The 21,930-nt window shown below is 39.7% G+C and overlaps 1 protein-coding gene across 2 annotated transcripts in view; it reads right to left on the reverse strand.

Annotated features, from left to right (window-relative positions):
* Positions 1-21,930, reverse strand: part of LOC141772683 (prickle-like protein 2) — a 53,429-nt gene that overhangs the window by 30,821 nt on the left and 678 nt on the right. The window lies entirely within an intron of this gene.

Raw genomic sequence — 21,930 nt, forward strand, 5'->3', positions numbered from 1 at the left:
ATCAGGACTAACAAGAAATTAATTGAAAGGGGGTTGACCCTATAGGAATAAAGCTCCGCAGCTCAGCCGGCAGAACAGACTGAGAAAAGCTCAGAGTGGGTGACAATACTGGTGATATAATTGGGAACATAACACACACACTTCGAATTGTCCGTCTGCATTACTCACGCGGCGTTGTCATCAATAGCTGGAAGGACATAATTTTCATGTGCTGAAGCTGTGGATCCCAAATGTACGGGCAAATAAACCAAAATGCTTAAATCAAGCTAATTAAAGCACACACACATACACACACACACACACACACACACACACACACACACACACACACACACACTAGTGATCATGTCCCTGATGTGCTAATTGCTGGAGGTGTGTTCGTGAAATCCAAAGTAGGACTCTCTTACCTACAGATGTACAAAATTTCACAAGGACCTGAAAAGCTGTAATTAAAGGGTGACACATTTCTGCTCCTCTCCCACTGTGTGTGGGATGGCCTGAAATAGAATTGCAGGGTTTCAACAGGCAAAGCTGCACTCTACGCCGCTGCACGGGCACCATCCTGCGTCTCAGCGAGGGAAATTGATACTGCCTGTGTTCATAAGCCTCCCCATCTTTGTGGGAATTTTACCAAATGATCTGACAGACAGGCGTGAGCAGGTATGATGACAGGCCAAGGCAGAGCTGAAATGGCAACACACACACAAAGGGGATCGGTTTCCAAACCGAGCCTATGACCTGTGTGAGGAGTGCAGCTGGGCGGACAGCGGCGCATGTTCTCCCTCGACTGCTGCTGGTGATTCACAAACCGAGGCTAATTCCTGTTGTGTAGTGCCATTTACATCATTTGCCTGAGGGTGCAATCTTTAATATGGGGCCATTATTATACCACAGAGCGTTGTGTTGGGGGGATACATGTGTGCTATATCTGTGCAGGCGTGTGTTTATTTGTGCATGTGCGTGTGTGTTAATGTGTCTCTGTGAGTTTGTGAGAGAGAGAGAGAGAGAGAGAGAGAGAGTGAGAGAGAGCGAGAGAGAAAGAGTCTGTTGCTATGCATTTTTACACGTCCTCCCACTGGTCTCTTCACATGAAACATCATGGCAGAGAGGAGTTGAACACATATAGCTGAGCCGTTTCCCTGTGATGCAACAACACTTAGCAGTAAAAGCCCAAAAAGCCTCAGCGTAGCGTTAGAGGTCGGGCACGTCCCTGAACTGTCTTGATGCTGCGAGGAAAAAGGGCTTGAACCCCCTTAAATTGCTTGTTGGTTCGCTAGATTGCTCCATTACTTCGATGGATTCCAGGGGAAGTCACTGCAGTGATTTATGGTTGAATGAAAGCATTATGTTTTCTTACAGTTTAACCTGTGGTGAAGAGTCATGCTATATGGGTTATTATGTAATGTTTGAGTTACGTAATGGCTCCAAAACTAGGGGCATATTTGACTGAAACAATGTCTTCCTTTCTCCGTAACGTGTGGGGTTTCCACAAAGAAACCACCAAATAATGTCACTTCTCAAGCTTTTATGCTTAGATACGTCTTGGCAACAAGTTCCCCAAATTAAAAATACATCATTTGTCCATGCACGCCAGAATGACACATTTTTTAATCTGATGCCCCCATTGGCAGGAGACATTATTTGTGAGCCTTTGTCGCCATGGTTATAATATAAACGTCGTTAAGGTGAGGGAACGACCACAATCCTGGTTAAAAGAAACCAACGTTGAAGCATGCGTTCGCACAAATGATGAAGGCCCGGCCGGTTCTCTAAATGTAAACACACACCTTTTAACTAAGTGCATCTCATATTAAAAACGCTTTAATAGACAACAATCTTTAAGACGGTTTACATTGGCAAAATGTATTAAATAACTATGGAATTGACACTCTTTCATCCTCATCCATTTTTGTCATAATTAAAATATAACCGATTATATATTATCTATTGAGGTTTTCGAATGAAGCTTTGAATGTCTTTCTTCATATTTTATGACGCCTAAAAAAGGGGGGACAATTTATGTTTTTGTTATTGTGGTTATATAAATGTAATGTATGGTAAAGATGCACTAATAGGATATCGGGCCGATACTGACTCAAATAGCTGGATCGGATATTGGTGACAATGGGTTTGATCTATTAAATTCAATCTATGTTTATATACTGTACTATATACTAGGGATGAGTTATGATTTTTCGAATAGTCGTTATTTATAAAAAATAAATAGAATAATTAACCAAATAATACCCAATGATTTTCGAATAGTATTTTTGCTTGGAATGCACATCCCTAAAAAAAACTTGAGATTTTTTTGCCAAGTTTCTGATGTACGATTTATTATTTTAATAATAAAAAACAATTCACTTAATTTATGTTGTGTTATCTATGAATTTATTTGTTAAATTTTGTTTTACAAAGTTAGGAAAGCAATGTTTAAGTCAAGCCTGATGTTGCTATACACATAAAAGAATAATCCCAGTCACTTCCACACAGTGAGGCATACAATTTATTAATTTAGCACTAGTATCAGATCAGTACTGGGTATCGGCCGATACCCAAAGCCCAGGTATCGCTATCGTTACTTTCGCGTTTGACATTACTTTGTGCGCAAAGTAAGAACATTTGTATGCACATATTAGTGAATGAGGCCCATTGTGGCTCTATAATAACGTCATCTGATTTCCCCCTTTGTTCCTGTCATAATTCCTTCGGCCGCTATGGGCTTTGCTACTAGAATGTAAACATATGTCGTTTTTTGGTACACTTGCTGAAATGACTGATGTTGTTGTTTTTCTTAGGACAGTCTGGAGGACAACAAAATTACTTCATTAAATAAATATGGACTTTATTGGCTTTTGAAATATGTGCAGCTAGCACGGTACAACACCGCAGCACAAATCCTGCTCCTGGTCCTGAGAGGAACTTGGTGTTATATGAAAATAAGCTGATAAACTATTATTCTAATTCATTTTTATTTTTGCAATGTGATACTTTCTTTGTTGGCAAGTATAATTACATCAGTGTTATTATTAGGGCTGTCAAAGTTAACGCGATAATAACGCAAATTCCCTTTAACGGCACTAATTTCATTAACACATTAACGCAATCGATCTTTCGGAGGTAGCGGTAGCGGTCTCAGTTTTAAAGCTAGAGTGAAGATACTGACATCATATGAAACTACAAAAACCTAATGAATTCATTGATACCAACCATGTCATACTAGCTAGCTCACAAAGGAGGTTAAATAACGCTCCAAACATACGTTAAATTTTGGCGAGGAAAAACTGTTATGGCAATTTTCAAATGGGCCCCTTGAACTCTGGCTACAAGGTATGTGAATGAAAATGGGTTCTCTGGGTACCCACGAGTCTCCCCTTTACAGACAAGCCCACTTTATGATAATCACATGCAGTTTGGGGCAAGTCAGCACACTGACACACTGACAGCTGTTGTTGCCTGTTGGGCTTGAGTTTGTCATGTTACGATTTGAGCATATTTTTTATGGTAAATGCAGTACCTGTGAGGGTTTCTGGACAATATTTGTCATTGTTTTGTGTTGTTAATTGATTTCCATAAAGCAAGCATATTTGCCTACTCCCATGTTGATAAAAGTATTAAATACTTGAAAAATCTCCCTTTAAGGTACATTTTGAACAGATAAAAATGTGTTATTAATTGTCGATTAATAGTGATTAATCATGGACAATCATGCAATTAATCGCGATTAAATATTTTAATCAATTGACAGCCCTAGTTATTATGCAACCTACAGCTAGCACTGACAATGGCACACATACGTATGATCCACACACTCCTAATGTGATATAAAAGACACCATATATTTAGGGCTAAGTCGAGAAAGCCTTTTTTCTTTTCTGACATCCATGACTGATAACAACTTGGCTTCGATGTGACAGCACTGTGTGAATTTCACAATATCAGCACTCTCTCCAGAAATAATGTTATAAATCTCAATATATCTCCATAATCTTTCTCTTACTGGCAGCGAACTAGCCACAAATGTTTCTTTTTTTTTCTTTTTTTTTAGACCAATGCAGAGGGGCTGACAAATGTGTGGATGCTGCCATATGGGAAGCATTTACTGCTCTGCATGCATGTGTTAAGTGCTGTGCATATGAAGGCGACGTCTTCTGGTGTTCAGTCAGGAGATGAGTTGTCTGAGTCTCCCTGTTCTTGGACCACTTTGTCAGTGAAGCCATGACAAGGTAGTGTGATTAAGTATGAGTGGTACATCGGAGAATGAAGTGTCTTCTAAAGTATTCATACTATTTTCAAAGAAACAGAAGATGGACCCAAGAGGTTTGAATTGGTCTGAGCGTTCTTTTAAACATTGCTGCAGCACCACAAGTTCATACATCATTGTGTTGTGAAGCTTAATGTGCTCTGGAAAAATGGTGTACTTGAGGAGGGAAGGAAATTCTCTAGCGGAAAATCCACCACCAACAACTGTTTGCCACTGAAGCTTTGGGTTTAAAGACAGTGAATCCAGTACTGGCTATGTAGAGTTGGGTACCAAATTCAAAAGAGTGGAGAGAGTAGCCACTGAAGGCATGATTCACTTGACACCCTCCATCATTGTTGTATTCCTTTTTTTGAAAACTAGCGCTTTTGTGCAGCGACGCAACCAACAATGAACATGTAATGACTCACGCCAGAGTCGTTCCAGAACGAACAAAGAAATATAAATTGACTGTGACGGTACAAAGAGGAGCAAACAATGAGATGGGACAAATCGATCAGATCTCAATAGATCAAGTCAAAGCCAGACAAAGATTGTGAGAGGAACAAATCTGTGGATGTATGTGTCGGTCTGAAGCAGCTGCAGGTGTTACCACTGGATCTGTGAATCATTTACACCTCCATGACCGGAAAACTGGAATTACAGGCTGAGAGGAAAATTATATTGGGCAGCTCCCGGCGAAAGTATGATTACATATAGACCAGTGGGCACCACCATTATCTCTGATGGAGCCTTTTTTCCCACTGTCCTCTGACCTCAGTCATACTGCAAAAGGATCACCAACACAAACACCAGCTTGTCTGTGTGGCTGAATGAAGAATGGCATAATAGAATGGCATAATAGATGGTCAACAAGTGCAAAAAAAAAGGGCAATTTTGATCTGTGTACAGAGGTGATCAGTTACCATTAGCCTAAAAGCCATTCAGCCAACAGCTCAAAGCTGCAGACTTTATCACAAAACATAATTAACTAATGAGAAAAACCTGGTGGCCATTAGCTGGTGAGTCTGTGCAGCTGAAGGGCAACGACAAGATGTCGCACCTAAATGGGTTACAGCACAGCAACAGGGACGACGATGACTGTGTGTGTGAGCGGCGGGCTGAGCCGAGGTGGGATAAGAGGAACAATTATGATACCCACTCATTTTGTGATAAGAGCTGCTTCCAAGCTGGAAAGAGAAATAAATATATTCAGTAGCTTAATAGAGGGTAGGTAGCTGAATAAGATTTGGTGAAAGAAAAGACAGAAAGTGAGATGGAGATTATGTGGAGCAACAGAAAAAGGATAAAAAGGATAACAATGGAGGTGAGGAGACAAGGGGTCCGAGGGGAGACGTGTCTGTTCCTGACTGAACTATAATGGGGACCAATCAGCCTTGAAGTCGCTTGAAGGTTTCAAATCTGTCTGGGGCAAAACACAACATGAGGTCTGACAGAATTTGTCGCTACTTTAGTTAATAAATACGTTACTGTCAATCTAGTCGTATAGATCCTAAAGCTAATTATAAATGTTGAGGTTGAGATGAGACATTTTAAGTGGAGATTAATTTAAAAAGCAACAATCAAACATATATTTCACTGACCTGGTAATAGATAATTAGAGCACTTTATGCTCAACAGGTTCTTATCAGGAAACAGGTGTAGATTTCAATACATTTACTCAAGTACTGCACTAACGTACAATTTTGAGGTACTTAACTTGAGTAATTACAATTCATGCTGCTTTATACTACTCCACTACAATTCAGAGGGAAATATTGTAGTTTTTACTCCACTACATTTAATTGATAACTGCAGTTACTAGTTACTAGTTACTTTGCAGATTCCAATTAATAATACACATTATGATGTATTACTATTAGTGGTGCAACGGTTCAACAAGCCCACGGTTCAGTTTGTATTGCAGTTTTTGAGTCATGGTTTTGGTTTAGAGAGAATAAAAATATTTCCAATGTCTTTGAACTCCGAAATATATAAATAGATATATAAACTGATTGATAGTAATGAATGATATTTCTATGTAATATGAAGCCATAACACAGATTTTATCCATGAAATAAGGCAGGGTATGTAATTGTCAAGTAGGCCTATGCTCAGATAATTGCCTTTTCTATGTCTCTGGCACCTTATCAAAAAACAAGCAGGTCTGCATTTTTTATTGCTGCAACCGTTCAACAAGCCAACAGTTCATTTTTTTATGGTTCAGTTTTGTATCCGTAATTATTATAGTTTAAGAGAGGACTTTAATGAACCCTGAGGGAAATTCACAAGCTACCGATCAGTATGTAAAATAATTCAAATTAGCTCCAAGTTAACCAGCTGCACCATTAAAGTGATGAACACATTATTGCTAATTATAATCCAATAATATAATATATATCATTCTGAAATGGCCCATTTTGCACAATAAATAATTTTACTTACTTTTGTACTTCTAATTTCTTACATTTTTGAATGCAGGACTTTCATTTGTAACAGAGTATTTATACCCTGGGGTATTGCTACTTTTACTTAAAGTGGCAGGAGGCAGTATATTTTTTGGCATCATTGGGCAAAAATTCCATAATAACCTTTCAGCATATTGTAATTCAAGTGTTCTGAGAGAAAACTAGACTTCTGCACCTCCTCATGGCTCTGTTTACAGGCTTTAAAAAAATCGAACCTGTGACGGGAGACTTTGACCAATCACAGGTCATTTCATTGAGAGAGCGTTCCTATTGGCTGTGCTCCGGTATTGTGACCGGTACTTGGCGTTCCTTCAAGCCATCTCAACCTAATCTCAACATGGCCGGGTCACAAACTTTCTCATTTTACAGCTAAACAGTACACTACAAGATGATTCTGAAAACATTTGAGGAGAGAAATAGGCATTACAGTAACATAATATTGATTCATATTTGATCAGAGCTGCCTAGTTTGACCGTTTGGTCGGAGTTAGCGAGTGATTGACAGCTGGCAGCAGCTGGACAGCGGACGTCAGATCAGCTCTGACTGTTTGTTTTCCTCTGGTCTGTGAAATCTTGCAGATGCCATTAGGAGCACCAGAGGACACTGGAGGACACAGAGGCACACGTGTTTTTTTTCAGGTTACCTGTTTCATGTACTACTGTCATGATATAGTGACCGTTTCATAAAAATAACTTTTTTTAATCATATTTGCTCCAATCTCGCCTACTTCAGCTTTAAGCAAGAGATCTGACTACTTCTAACAGTGGATTGGTTTACCGGTTAAACAACATCCTTTAGTAATTAAAGGCACAAAAAACCTAAATAAGACAACTAATGAATTCCTATGTGAAGTTATAATATATTATCCTGAGCTCATCAAGATTCATTAGCCCCTACTTGGTTTTTAACAATGAAGCTCTTGTCCAAAGGAAATTAATTTAGTTTAACATCTGTTCAGTGAAGCCTACAAGACTACACACAAAATGGAAAGCTCTGTATATGTTGTTGGATTAATAAGTGCTATTAAATAACACCTGTTAAACGAGTAAGAGGTACTTAGCTTCTCCAAAGCCATTATGGGATGATTTAGGGCTTGCCTGAGCGATGCTCTGCGCAGGCCATGCATGACACTGCGAGCCCAGGAGAAGGGGGGAAATGTCGCGCTGTTGGAAAAATCATTAGCTGAAACCTCAAATTCAATTACCTCCTTGTTACTAGATCTCCCCTGATGGTCCTCTGGAGGACTTTGCAGCCAAAATAATTCCCATCCCTCCCCCACTTTTGTGCAGTCAGACATCAGGGTCCGCAATCGACGTAACAGCATAATCAGAAATACCCAGAGAAACATTTAGGGAGCTAGCTAGAAATACAAATCAACCCCAAAATGAACAAAGATCTCCTCTTCAAATCAAACCTGGACATCTCCAGAGGAGGAAGAAGTACTCAAATCCTTTTCCTAAGTAAAAGTACCAATACAACAATGTCAAAATACTCCATTGCAGGTAAAGTAGTGCATTAAAACCCTACTTAAAGGACCAGTGTGTAGCATTTGGGAGTATCTATTGGCAGAAATGGAATATGATATTAATAAGTATGTTTTCTTGTATAATCACCTGATAATAAGAATCGTTGTGTTTTCATTACCTTAGACTGAGTGTTTATTCTACATATGGAGCTTATACATACATACATACATACATACTACATACAGTATATCCTCTTCACGTCATGTTTCTACAGAAGCTTAGAACGGACAAACCAAAAACTGGCTCTAGTAAGGGCCATTTGTGTTTTCACGTCAGCCACCGTATTTTTCCAATACACTTGGCACACGGGAGAAGTTTCAGTTGGTTGCAATTTGCAACCTCACCGATAGATGCCACCAAATCCTACAACTAACTGCACCTTTAAGTAAAAGTACACAAGCATTATCAGTTAAGTGTATTCAAAGTGTCAAAGTAAAAGTACTGGTTCTGCAGAAAAATGGCCCCAGTGGCTGATATATTATTATACATGACATTATTAGATTGTTAGTTCTGATGCAACAATATGTAAGCACCATTTTACTGTTGTAGGTTGATGTGGAGCGGGTTTTAACTACTTTATCAACAGTAAGGTTGTTTAGTCCAGTGGTTTTAAACCTCCATGGTCAAGAGATAAATCCGAGGGGTCATGAGATGATTAATGGTGTGGGGAGAAAGAGAAATCTAAGATCTGATACACAAGTTGATATTATTTTTTTGGACTTTTCTCTAATCTTTGATGTTTTATAAAATATTGGATAGTTTTACCTCTTTTGACTTCAAACAATTATTTATATGAAGAATAGAGGGGAAATGCCTCTTTGCTTGAACTGCTAAGAACTTATGGACATCTGAAACTTTACAAGACACTTTAATGCTTTTTCAGCCCGATAGCACGAAAAGACGTGTGAATGACATGATAATGTGCCAGGCTAAAGCTTGTTTTAGGCGTGTCATTTTCACGCCATGATGTCTGCACTCACTGCAATGTAATGACGTAGTATAAAAGGGGAGAAAGACTGCTTATGGTGGGAGGGATGTGAGATGGATAGGTCCAACAAACACAGGACTTTCAACCAGGAGACTGGTGTTTTGTTTGTAAGTTACGTTAGTGACGTGATTTGTAGTGACATTTGACATGTTTTCCGTAGTGGTGTTATGTTGTTTCCATACCTATTTCACTTAGGTTACGTACTTATTTTAATTCCAACCATGACGAGTGAGTGTCTTTTGCCCCCTGCTGGTACTGCACGTTAATACACATGTAATATTCATGGCAAAACGTGACACTGACACGCTATCCTCTGGTGGACAGGCGGGTCTATTACACGCTTTGGTGTGATATCAGGTTGGCTTTTTTGTAAAGGGTCACAAGCCAAAAAGGTTGGGAATTGCTGGTTTAATCTCTATCTGTCTATCAATCTATCAATTAAATGTGGTGGAGTAAAAAAGAACATATTTCCCTCGAAAATGGAATTACTTAAGAACAGTTCTTGAGTAAATGTACTTAATTACTTTCCACTACTGGACATCTCCTGTATGTCCACTTACCTTGTCTTTTACAGAATAAAAAACTGAATACAAGTAAAGAGCAAAGATGCATGTGTGCATAATATAAGTCAGGGAGGGAGAGGCATAAAGGCAGTGTGTAGGCTGTGAGCACCTTTCTATACTGTTGGCTTCCAGGAAGCCCTGAGGGAGCAGCTGAGTCCTGCAGTGGGAGCGCTGTTGGTACGCCATGGGCTGAGACGAGTGGATTAACAGTGATCTTATTCTGCTTGATGAGGGGGTTGATGAGAGGCAGGTGGTGCAGCAATGGAGAGGATCTGCTGGTTAGAAGTATTTGAGTGTGTGTGTGGTTTTCGCAAAGGAGGTGTAATAGTTAACAGCTTTGCTCGCATCACATCCTCATCTCGTCAAAGCCGTTTAGAGTGACGCAGAGCTCATAAGAGGAAACCGAAGATTTTGGTCTGTGAAGTGATTCCACTGCAGCCTCGTGGGAATGGAAGATTTAATGGATCAGGCAGGCATTGTTGACTTTTTCTACATCGTCTCTGGGGTACAGTGGTAGTTTTACATTGACAAACATAACAGAAATTGCCTTGTTAGAAAATGTTAAATTAAATCAACTTAAATTATGAATGCCTCTAACTCTTTCCTTAAAAGATGATTATTTTTTGGGGGGATTGTTCTAATTTTTATAACGCTCAAGGGGTAACGTTGGTCTGTCTGTTGGTCCACCAATTCAGACAGAAACATTTCCACATCTACTGGATGGGTTGCCATGCAATGTTTTACAGGGATGCATGGTCCCCAGAGGATGTTTCCTAATAACTTTGGTGATCTTCTGACTTTTCATCCACCGTCACCATGAGGCCGACAGTTGTGGTTTTGAGTGAAATATCCCAAAACTATTGAATCGATTGGCATAGAATTTGGTGCAGACATTCATGCCCCCCTCGGGATGAATTGTAGTAATTTCAATATATTTAATACTATTAACTTCTCACCTATCATCAGATCAAAATTTGTTATTTGGTTTATGACCAAATACCTGCAAAATTAATGACATTCCCATCATCCTCTGCTGTACTTTGTGTTTAGTGCTAATTAGCAAATGTTAGCACATTAAACTAAGATGGTGGACATGGTAAACATTATACCTGCAAAACAAAATGTTAAAATTGTCATTATAAGCATGTTAGCATGGTGACATTAGCACTTAGCTCAGAGCCCCACTGTGCCAAGTACAAGTACAGCTTCACTGAGCTGCTAGCATGGCTGTAGACTCTTGTTTTTCAGGTTATTTTTTTACTCTGCATTCATTTTGATGGCATTTTGAACAGTATTGATGTTTTATTACAGCAATAATGTCAGCATTACATAGTTTCTTGATACTGTCAACTATAATCAAAAGGCAGATACAAAGACGTCTGAAAGGAAATTAATCCTAAACTACTCTTATTCCTCATCCACCTGATACAAATCGTTTATTGAATCGATTTATTGGCCATACCCTCCTAATCATAAAGTGTTTTTGCCAAGATGGAATACCCATTCAGATATAAGAAAGAATATACTTCACGTTGTTTTCATGCATTGTGAATTGTAATAGAGTTGAAGAAGGCTGCAGATGAAGTCATGAGAGTGATTTGAGGAGACAGATGGAACTGCGAAAAGATAAATTGGGAGATTTGAAAAAGAATAGAGTTTGTATCACGATGCAAGTCAAAGCAATATAATCTACTTTGAAATCATAAACCTTTCTTTCTGTAATTTAAGAATTGTTTGTCTTTTATACGATAGTTGAAACTGAAAAGTGACTGGAAATAAGAGAGAGACTCAGGGAGATGATGACACACATAGCAAAGGCCCCTGCTGGATTTGGATCCAGGACGTCAGGGTGATGTAGGTTTTCTTTCCAGCTGTTTATTTATGCATCCTTGTCCTTTCGTTTCTCTGTGACCTGGAAATCGATTGAGGTCTGCCATCTCGAGCAACGTTCCAATTGGTAAAATGCCTTTTGGAGTCGACAAAGAGCAAGACGCCTTCCAAGAAATGCTTGGAGAAAGAAGTAAAGTGCATCCGATGCAACTTTGTTTTTTTGGACACCTTTTCCTTTATTTTTTGCACAACTCCGGGGTCTGAAAAGTGAAGCCAAGCGGAAGTGCCCGGTTGCAAAAAGAAGTCTGATTGTATAGGGGTCTATGAGAAAATGAGCCTACTTCTCACTTGATTTATTACCTCAGTAAACATTGTAAACTTGAATGTATGGTCTCAACCGCTAGTTTCAAGTCTTCTTCAATACAGCATGATGTTCATTTAGTAAATTATGGTCCCATTTAGAGTCAAACAGACCATAAAGCAGGGTATGCTTTAGGGCGTGGCTAACTTGTGATTGAAAGGCCGCTACCACGGCGTTGTCCAGTCTGGAAGTTGTCCGTGTTTTCGTCTTACAACTTTAACCCTTTCACAGTTTATTGCCTAAAAATGTCAGCATTTGGTTGTACTTAACTCCACCCTCTCGTCTTGATAAGATGGTGGTGGCCAAAATGCTGATCTCGATGCTTCAAAATGGCAGTTCACAAACCAATGGGTCACGGTGACTTCGTCCACTTCTTATATACAGTCTACTGTATGTATCATAGACACTTGGTATATTAAGCGGGAAACATTACTTTAAGTCCCTCTGTTTATAAACAGTATACAAACTTTTAATAAATAGTTTAAAACATACTATAATGTAGTTGTAAGCCGATATAAGGACATCTTTGTGTTTATTAATGTACAATATTTATTAAACAACTATAATTTCTCCTATGAAGACATGTTTTATATTGTTACAACGCTGTTTTACTATGTTGTCATTTATTAGCTGTTTATACACCACTATCGGCAGAAATATGTATCATTATAAAGTGAATTTTAATCGCTATCAACTTGAGATTCAGTTTTTCAATGCAACTATTCAAGTCAAACAATACAAATTCAAATAAAAATGATTTAAATGTCAGTTTATTAACTGAATTATTTATTAATTTCAGTTTCTAGTGACATATATTTCTGTCCATATACATCTGCCATCACTTATGGGTGTCCACAGGAGGAGTTATAGTTGTTAACAAATGCATTATTAACACTTATATCTGCTTACAACTACATTATAAACCATTCATTAAATATTGAATATTTAAGACTTTTAAGAATTGAGCATGAGACTTTTTAATACCGTCCTAGATTATTGAGAAACTTAAATGCAATGCTTTCTAAGCGTTTTTAAGACCTGCAGATGTTGAAAGGTGAATACTATTTCTATAATGGTCATGTCCATTGAAGAGGTGCTTAGGAATACATGATCCAAGTTAGAAAACCCCTCTGCTGCTCATATATTGTCAAACTGTGCATGCTTGATTAATTAATCAGTTGAGAGGCATCAGCTGGCCAATGGGCAAGAGATTTTATTTAGCAGTTGGGTGCCGCAGCTGATCTCGTTGGACTGTAAAAAGATGATGAAGCCAACAAAAGACAGTGATTTAAAATGTGTTTGGAATGCATTCATAAATTCAGTCATTGTTTTTCAGGCACACAGTCGCTATAGCAGCCATTTCTTGTGTATATGTGGAACTGTAGGGTACTATGTATAATCAAATTATTATTATTGTTTTCACATCTGCCGTGTGCCTGCGTGTCTCGAAATGACGTCACTTCAACATGACGCTCGTGGAAAGATGTCCTATTTGGCAGATACATGTTGTGCTACTTCCTCCATCCTCTTATATCATCCCTGTTATCTAGGAGGATAGGGGAATATAGGTCAGCTCATGATATATACTGTAAGTACTTCAGACAGTACCACAGAAAAACACTTATATTGTACATTTCACTCTGCACGCAATAGTCACTCGGAAATATCAATGTAAGATGGAGGTGGTTTTCTAAATGCATCATATGTGCATCAGTGAGTTTGTTTTTGTGTGTGAATGTGTGATGCTCTAATTGTGTGTGTGTGTGTGTGTGTGTGTGTGCGTGTACATTCTGGTGAGTAGGAAAATGCTGTATTTCAGAGGCCCAGTAATGATGCCATTAGTATGAGGATAGAGTGAGTACTAAACCTCAGGGCACAGCAGCACCACAGATGATTCCCCTAGAGTTAAGTCTCCTCGTATCCATCAGTCATCGAGGCCAAACTAGCACCCAAATCGACACCGGCAGCAGCATTTACATCATGCTGTCTCTCTCCCCTGAAAACAATCCATACACCTGCAGCCACAGTTTGTCCCCGTCCCTCTCAACTCCTCTCTGGATGTAATTTGTAATTTAAGGGAGAACCGTCTTCCTCTGACTAAGCATAAACTGCATATTGTTCTCTTAGTGATCCCTATCGTAAGCCAGTCAGCACTTTCTAGGATACACAGAGATTGGGTGGAAACTGCTGAGACGCACAGTGCCACGGCACTAGAGAAACGCACTGTGGTGAATCGAGTTTGAACCCAGAGCTTTATGAATCTCTATGCCTCTGTAGCCTCCTCCTCTATTCTTTCAGTTCACCTCGTTTCTTCTTTTCACCCCCCAAATAAAGTGTGTGTGTGTGTGTTGGGGCCATTTTGAACTCCTCACAACTGTCAACCGGCCAGTAAGAGAGCAGAGGAGCAGATGGCGGTGAAGAGTGTGTCCAGATGGGAATTTTTGGCGAGAACAGCAAGGTTAGCGCAGAATCACCCTGACACTAAGTGGCGAGGAATCTTTAAAGAACCAAAATGAGTCAGGACGTTGGTGTTGATGAGTCCTGAATAGTGTCGCAGACAGGACCACGACTCGGCTTTGGGAACAATTACAGAAGTTTGCTAAGATGGAGTCACAGTGGGCTCAGCACTACAATAAGCTCTAATGAGGAAGTTAATGATTGGTTTATTCTAACCAATTAAGGGGCTTTAATATGGCGCTTGGGAGAACATTAGTCATCAGACAGCAGCAAGCCGCAGGGAATCATCCAGGATCCACTTCAAGAGGAGCTTGATTGTTGTAACGACCGGTTGGAAGCTAAATTTTCACCTTTCACTCCATGTGGAAATCAAATCAAGCCGTCTGCACGTCAAACGTTATTTAGAGCATGATTCACCGGATTTCCTCTCAGTGTTATTTTGAACTGAGGATGCTCCTTTTAGCTTGTGGGCAGCAACTTTCCACTTGTCCAAAACCAAGATAACAAAAGAAGTCATCTGCATTAATTCCTTGTGGCAACATTTTTAAGATATTCTTCATTAGCCCAACCCACCACCAGAACAGCTCAGTTAAAAGACAGGGCCGACTTATTGGAAAAATCAATCTTGGTGGCTGCTGAGTGTAAAAAGAGTAAAGTCGATAAAGGAAGAAACGCTCAATGCTCGTTAATCTGCTCACCAAAGCAGAGGAGAACGATTTCCCCACATGAGCAGCGAGTTCCTCTGCTAATATTCTTAAATCTTTTTTATGAGTACATCCATGTCTGGATTTGTTGCTCCCTCACATCACATCAGCAAAAGCAAACCCACCTAATATTACTACTAGATATACAGTAAGGTATACTGGTGTTTCTTTCAGTTCGCACTTTGTCAGTCTTGAACTAACTAGGTGTGTGTGTGTTTTCTAGATGTAGATAGGCGGTATCTGAGGTGAGGAGATTGCAACCAAGTGAAGCCTCTCCCGTATGCCAAGCGTGTTGGAGAGCTACAGTGGCCGAAAAAAAGGACTCTCTAGAGTCATCTGGAGCAGAGCCAGTGCTTAGAGTGTGTGTGTATACGTGGGCAGTGAATGGTGAAGCAAGAGAGAGAGAGCAGTGGCGACTGGAGCGAGTAACGTTATCGACTCCGGCGCATGCAGGAAAAGTTAACATTGTTTTGATTGACCGTTCTGGGCTACTTTAGAAACATGGCGGTGCAACAAGGCAGACTCCGTGGAGAGGGGACCTGAATGGCTCATTCTAAGGTAACAAAAACACAATGATTCTTATGATCAAGTGATTATACACTAATGAAAACATACTTATTAATATTATATTCCATTTCTGCAAATAGATTCTCCGAATTGTTACACACTGGTCCTTAAAGGTACAGTGTGTAACATCTAGCGGATGGATTTTAATTGTGGATTTTAAAGGATAAGGATGGCAATATTCTGCATTTTTGGTAATGTCAAAGAATCATATATTAAAATACCAGAACCAACAATGTGTTGGTCTGTCTCTCTGTCTACTTTCCGACTATCCTGCCTGTGGCACTCGGCTCCAAATCCACTGGCTCCTGCTTCAAAATAGGTTACCCCAATTTCCTAAAACAGCTGGCCACTGTAGTTTTTAGTGCATTAGTTGGGGAGCATTTTCCGATTTGGTGCTGTAATGAGTATTTACAGCAGCAGCATGGTGTATGTTGGACTGACTCAAAATAAACTGAGCTGCCCATGTTCATGGTAATGCAGGAGCATGCCACCCAGTGCAATGCTGAGGCTCATTGATGTGTTTTTTTGGACAACAATGTTGGGCTAGGAATAACCTGGTTTTGGTCTTTTCATGGGATATACTGACAGTAAGAAAAATATACAATATCACCAGACTTATCCTTTAACAGTTTTTACTGCTATCCATTAAAGGAGGAGCACAGGTTATGGGCAATGCTGTGGTTTTCCTGGGGATTTATTCATACACTGAAGTCCCAGGTGGACCGTTTTAATCTCGGGTTTACCTTCATTATGCGTGATGGTGCCTCTTTATTATCATGATAAATCAGGTTGATGCTGTTTTGCCCTTTTACTTTCTCAGGCAGGTTTATTTTGCCTGTTGTGATTCACAAACGTCTTTACTGCTTCTATCTACATATGCTAGTTAGTTTATAGGGCTGTATCAAAACCTCTGAAGACAAACCAGCTTCTTAAACTTCATTTTATAACTTGTAGCTCCTGGAGCAGTGTATTTTGTTTGTTTTTATCTACTTTTTTGAAACTATTTATTGTATCTAGAACAATACAAGAGCTTCTCCTCTTGTAGATATATATTGGGCTGTCAATCGATTAAAATATTTATGATTAATCGCATGATTATCCATAGTTAAGCAAATTACTCGCACATTTTTTAGCTTTTCAAAATGTACCTTAAAGGGAGATTTGTCAAGTATTTAATACTCTTACCAACATGGGAGTGGGCAAATATGCTGCTTTATGCAAATGTATGTATATATTTGTTAATGGAAATCAATTACCAACACAAAACAATGACAAATATTGTCCATAAACCCTCACAGGTACTGCATTTAGCATAAAACATATGCTCAAATCATAACATGGCAAACTGCAGCCCAACAGGCAACAACAGCTGTCAGTGTGTCAGTGTGCTGACTTGACTATGACTTGCCCCAAACTGCATGTGATTATCATAAAGTGGGCATGTCTGTAAAGGGGAGACTCGTGGGTACCCATAGAACCCATTTTCATTCACATATCTTGACGTCAGAGATCAAGGGACCCCTTTGAAAATGGCCATAACAGTTTTTTCTCGCCAAAGTTTAGTGCAATTTAGGAGAGTTATTTAACCTCCTTGGCGACAAGTGTGACATAGTCGGTACCAATGAGTCCTTATGTTTTGTTAGTTTCATATGATACCAGTATCTTCACTCTAGCTTTAAAAATGAGCCAGCTACAACCTCCGAAAGATCGATTGCGTTAATGCGTTAAAGAAATTAGTGGCATTAAAATGAATTTGCGTTAACTTTGACAGCCCTAATAAATATTATATAATATTATAAAATGTTCAGATGCTTGTAATGAACAATGTTTATAAAGTAATGCCCTTTGAAATATGGTCTGTTTACTGTAGTGTTATGATCAGTTTTATTATTGTATTCACAAACATTACTGATGCAAATAAACCTTTAGCAGCGTCAGACTGAGTTAACATTTCAGTATTAAGACCAATTAATCAGGGTAATAGCAGTTTCTAATCCTGTCTGCAGTTTTAATATAGGGACTGTCTTTTTTGTATATATTGTATTGGATTGTACTTTTAATATTCAAATGTTTTATTATGCTACTTTATGGGCTAAAACCAGTTGGAAACGAACTTATTCGTATATAAAACACGGTTCTAGTGAAGTCTTATTCGGTTGTTTTTATGATGAAGTACAATGATACAGTAATATTTTCTCAGCGTAGGGGCAGTAAGATGGCTTTCCACCTTTGTCATGCTCTCAGGGTAAAATGAAGACCTAAAAACTATAACTAAATTAATATTCCGTAATGTTCTAATACCTCAAAGTGAAAACTCCACGCTTCAATAACAGTATGTTGTGAAAAGAGGGCCGAAACATGCAAAGATTTCATTCTGTGCAGACTTAAACCCTTGACTACTCATTGCCCTATAACCACTACAGATTCATGTGTTTACTTGTTGTTTTGTTGTTATACAGGCGTGATAATGTATGTCTTAAAAGGGGAAGTGGCCCATGAGGCTGCATATGTGTGGGGCCCAGATTTTTGTGCTCCGCCACTGTCCCTTCTAATGTACAATTAGTGGATTTGTGTATCAACCAAATGTGTTTTTATGTTGCAGGGAGTGTTTGCAGTGTCATCCGCTTGGTGGTGATAGGTTCCCATATTAGTGTAGCCTAGCAGTAGGTCGGCCCACCTCTCTAGGTCCATTTCCATTTAAACTCTATTTATGAATTAATTTGAACTCTGCAATAAAAATCTCTTTTCACTTTTATTTTCTGTAGATTTCCATTAGCTAACCTGGGGTCTACCTTAATGTATTTACAAAACTTTAAGTCTACATTTTGTCTACATCATTTGTCAAATAAACATATCCATAATATTGAACTTGAAGCCAAGTTTCTGGTTTCCTCTTTTATAAACTTACCTTTGTGGTTTAGTTATGGGTGTGTGGAACCATCATGTAAGGCTGCAGTCTCGCATATCATCAAAGTGCCTGACGTTGTCGTCATCTTTGAACTCCTCCTCGTACATTTACAACCTCTCATGCTCACATGAAAGACTGAAGAGGTACAGTACAGGTACATTCAGTACAAATGGATGTCAGAGTGATCTAAAAGTGTCCCATCTGAGGCGTCCGCTGCCTCAGTGTTACCTGGGACAGTGTCCTAAAAAAGTAGTAAGGCGAGCCACTTGGGTCTCATCACATGGCGTCATACAATATCTCCCAATCTACAGTCCTTATATTGTGAAAAGGCAGCTTCTGTGTTATCATCCATGTTGAGTTTTTCTCTTAGATGACAGTGTGTGCTCTTTGTTCTGGCTGAGTCTCGTGACGGTCTGCAGTGTGCTTTGTGAGTCTCGAGCTGCGTCACCGCTCACTGTAATGGCTGAACACTGCAGGGTGGAGAAACCCCTGCAGCCTGCATATATTTACACCTATTTATTCTCAAATAACATAAAGAAAACACATCTGAGGCGGTTTTCATTAAATAAAACAAGACCAAATTGTGCTTCGAGCAAGATAACATTGGTCAGACTCAATAGATGCTGCTCTTCATCCCTGTTTAAACAACAGTAAATAGTCAAATAATATTAAATGCTAGTAACTTTTTGCAGCTCATTTGTCTGAGATAGTGTGCCGCAGAAAGACTGACTCTGTGATCAACAACGTGTTTGCACAATGGACATAAAAACATCAAAAGCTTGGATTTTCGGGGAGCACAACAGTTTAGACGGAGCTGGTCTTCCCCGTTCCCTCCTCAGTGGATACAAACTCCCATTTTAATTTAATCAGGCACAGCAGGACGAGCTCATGGGGTCCTGCTCGAAATAGACTGCGGTGCAAGGCAGGTTTCATTTCCTGTTCAGAAAAGCCTTTTCTAGGCAGTGTTTTAAGCTACTGTACAAACTATCGCCATGGCAACCAGAGCTATCCTAAGCATGCAACAAAATGGATAAACCCACAACACAAAAACAAAAAGCCACTTCTGATAAATTCATCTGTAATTACAGAAGCAAATCTGGCGCTCACTGTGTTTTTCTTTTGAGTGGGAGGTGTACTGTAATACAGGGTTTAAGAAGGGGGTCATTTATCCAAGAATTTTCTTTTCAATCCCATCTATTCATTTCAATCCTGTACGCCCTCACTCTCATTCTGCTTCATCGACCTTTTGTAAGAGAAAGGTCATAGCATATCTATTATTAAATGACTCAGTCATGGTATATTACATTATTAATCACCTCAGTGAAGTCTCTAAACGCACAGTGTGACTCCGACCCGGGTGTCATATATGTTTAAGCAAAAAAATAGGCCTGCAATCTCTCAGGATCAACCCAACTCTTAATTAGGAGACAAGTCAAGGGACGGACATGAACGTCAGAATCAGAAATGATGTCTTCACAAATTCAGCACAGTAAACCTTTAAAAAAAAAAAGGCAGTGAAGAGATTCCCCGTGTTCGCACCAAGTGAACATGAATGGCAACGCAACTCTAAATACCAAACATGTCCTTTGTGGGAACAGAACAAACAGCCTTTGTGTTGCTGATACGATTGTATAACATCTGACTGAGCCACCTGAACTGTCAGCATATCGGGGCCATAAAAGCAGCACAAAAGCAGAAATGTACTGTGAAAGCACCGCATGGGGCAGAGCAGCAAGAGCTCTGAGACACCCGCCCACCCTTCCTGAATCAGCCGTTTCTGTGGCGACCAGAGCGGAGGGGGGTGGAGGGAGGTGCTCGGTGAAAGTGAAGAGACAAACATTTGAAACCCGGTGGGAGAAACATGAAGGGATGGATAGATGGATGGATGAGGGGACAGATATATTGAGGGATGGGTGATAAAGGGATGTGGCAGGGTCAATGGGGAGCAACATCACAGTCACTGACAGATTGACAGTCGGAGGCAAACAACAGCGGCATCCACAGTGAGAGAGACAAACACGGAGGGGATTTTTTCCCTCTCAATGGCAGCCCCAGATCACGGTCATGGCTCAGGGGTTTAAACCATCTAGACACTGACAATGTCTCTCTGTGAAATCCCATTCGGCCATATGCTCCTATTCAAAGCCTCGTATTTCTCTGTCCTCTCTGTACGCAAATCACACTGGCTCCAAGTAAGTCACGGCAGATTAAGACTCACTTCGCAGGCAAACTTTGATTCAACAAGTGGTGCAGTGGAGGATATAAATTCTGGACCGACCTGCTGATTCCCTGCGGTAAACTCTCATGAGCTGCCATTACACACAAATGACATTTCCAGGATGCAACGGCGCAAGCGACAAGTGTCACACACTAACATGGAGGGAGGAGAAGGTGCTGCAATGTTTGGCTCAGATGATAGATTAGAAAAACAGCTTCGCATCAGAATAAAGAGTTTGAGCTCAGTTGTGGGCAAAGCAATTAGTAAAGAAATCAAAATGAATATGTTGATAGGAAACTGTAGACATGCTGTCAAAAAGTGGACAAATGGGCAACAAAATCTACTTCAAATTAACAACACATTGTCGTTTGCACATAATATTACAGAAAAAAATGTCATAATCTTGCTCATTAGATGGATATGATTCGATGTTTTTGAAATCACTCCAGTATATTGAAACCCTGATTATGTAATGGAGTAGACTCTGATCTGGGAATGTTGATACAATCTTATGCCACAGTGATCGCATCCTGTCAGTGCTACAACAATTAGGGCTGGATGCAGTATGTTCTCTTGCGCAGTTGAGACAAGGCTTCGCACTATAAGCTCAAGAAAAACACTGTAAATCTGACATGTCAACAGATTTTCCTGACAGTTGTCCATAAATTACTGTGTCCACACTCGCTGCGAACCCAAATGTATGCACAGTCTGCATTCCATCAAATACTGTAGTCCGCCTAAAGCGCAGCATCTGAGATGTCTTCATCGTGTTGGTTTTTTTCTTTCTGTTTCCAAACAAGATAACAGTAACAGAGCTGTTCCCACTCCACCCACTTTCTCTTTCAGGAACACATGGATTTGCACATGGGGCATGAAATCAGACGGATTCACTGTTATCAGAGGCTTATTCCCCCCCCCCACCCCAAGTCCCTGTGGTCTTTTTCTCTTGACAGTCAGAACAGGTAAACAAGCCTTCACTCGAACCAACAAACATGCAAGACATACGGGTACAAAAAAACACCCACTCGTCACATCGCTATGCACGCACAACTAATGATGGATGCATTTCTTAGGAGAACTTTCAACAATCCATGTTTGC

Source organism: Sebastes fasciatus, chromosome 8, assembly GCF_043250625.1.
Source record: "Sebastes fasciatus isolate fSebFas1 chromosome 8, fSebFas1.pri, whole genome shotgun sequence".
In the NCBI taxonomy this organism is placed as follows: Eukaryota; Metazoa; Chordata; class Actinopteri; order Perciformes; family Sebastidae; genus Sebastes; species Sebastes fasciatus.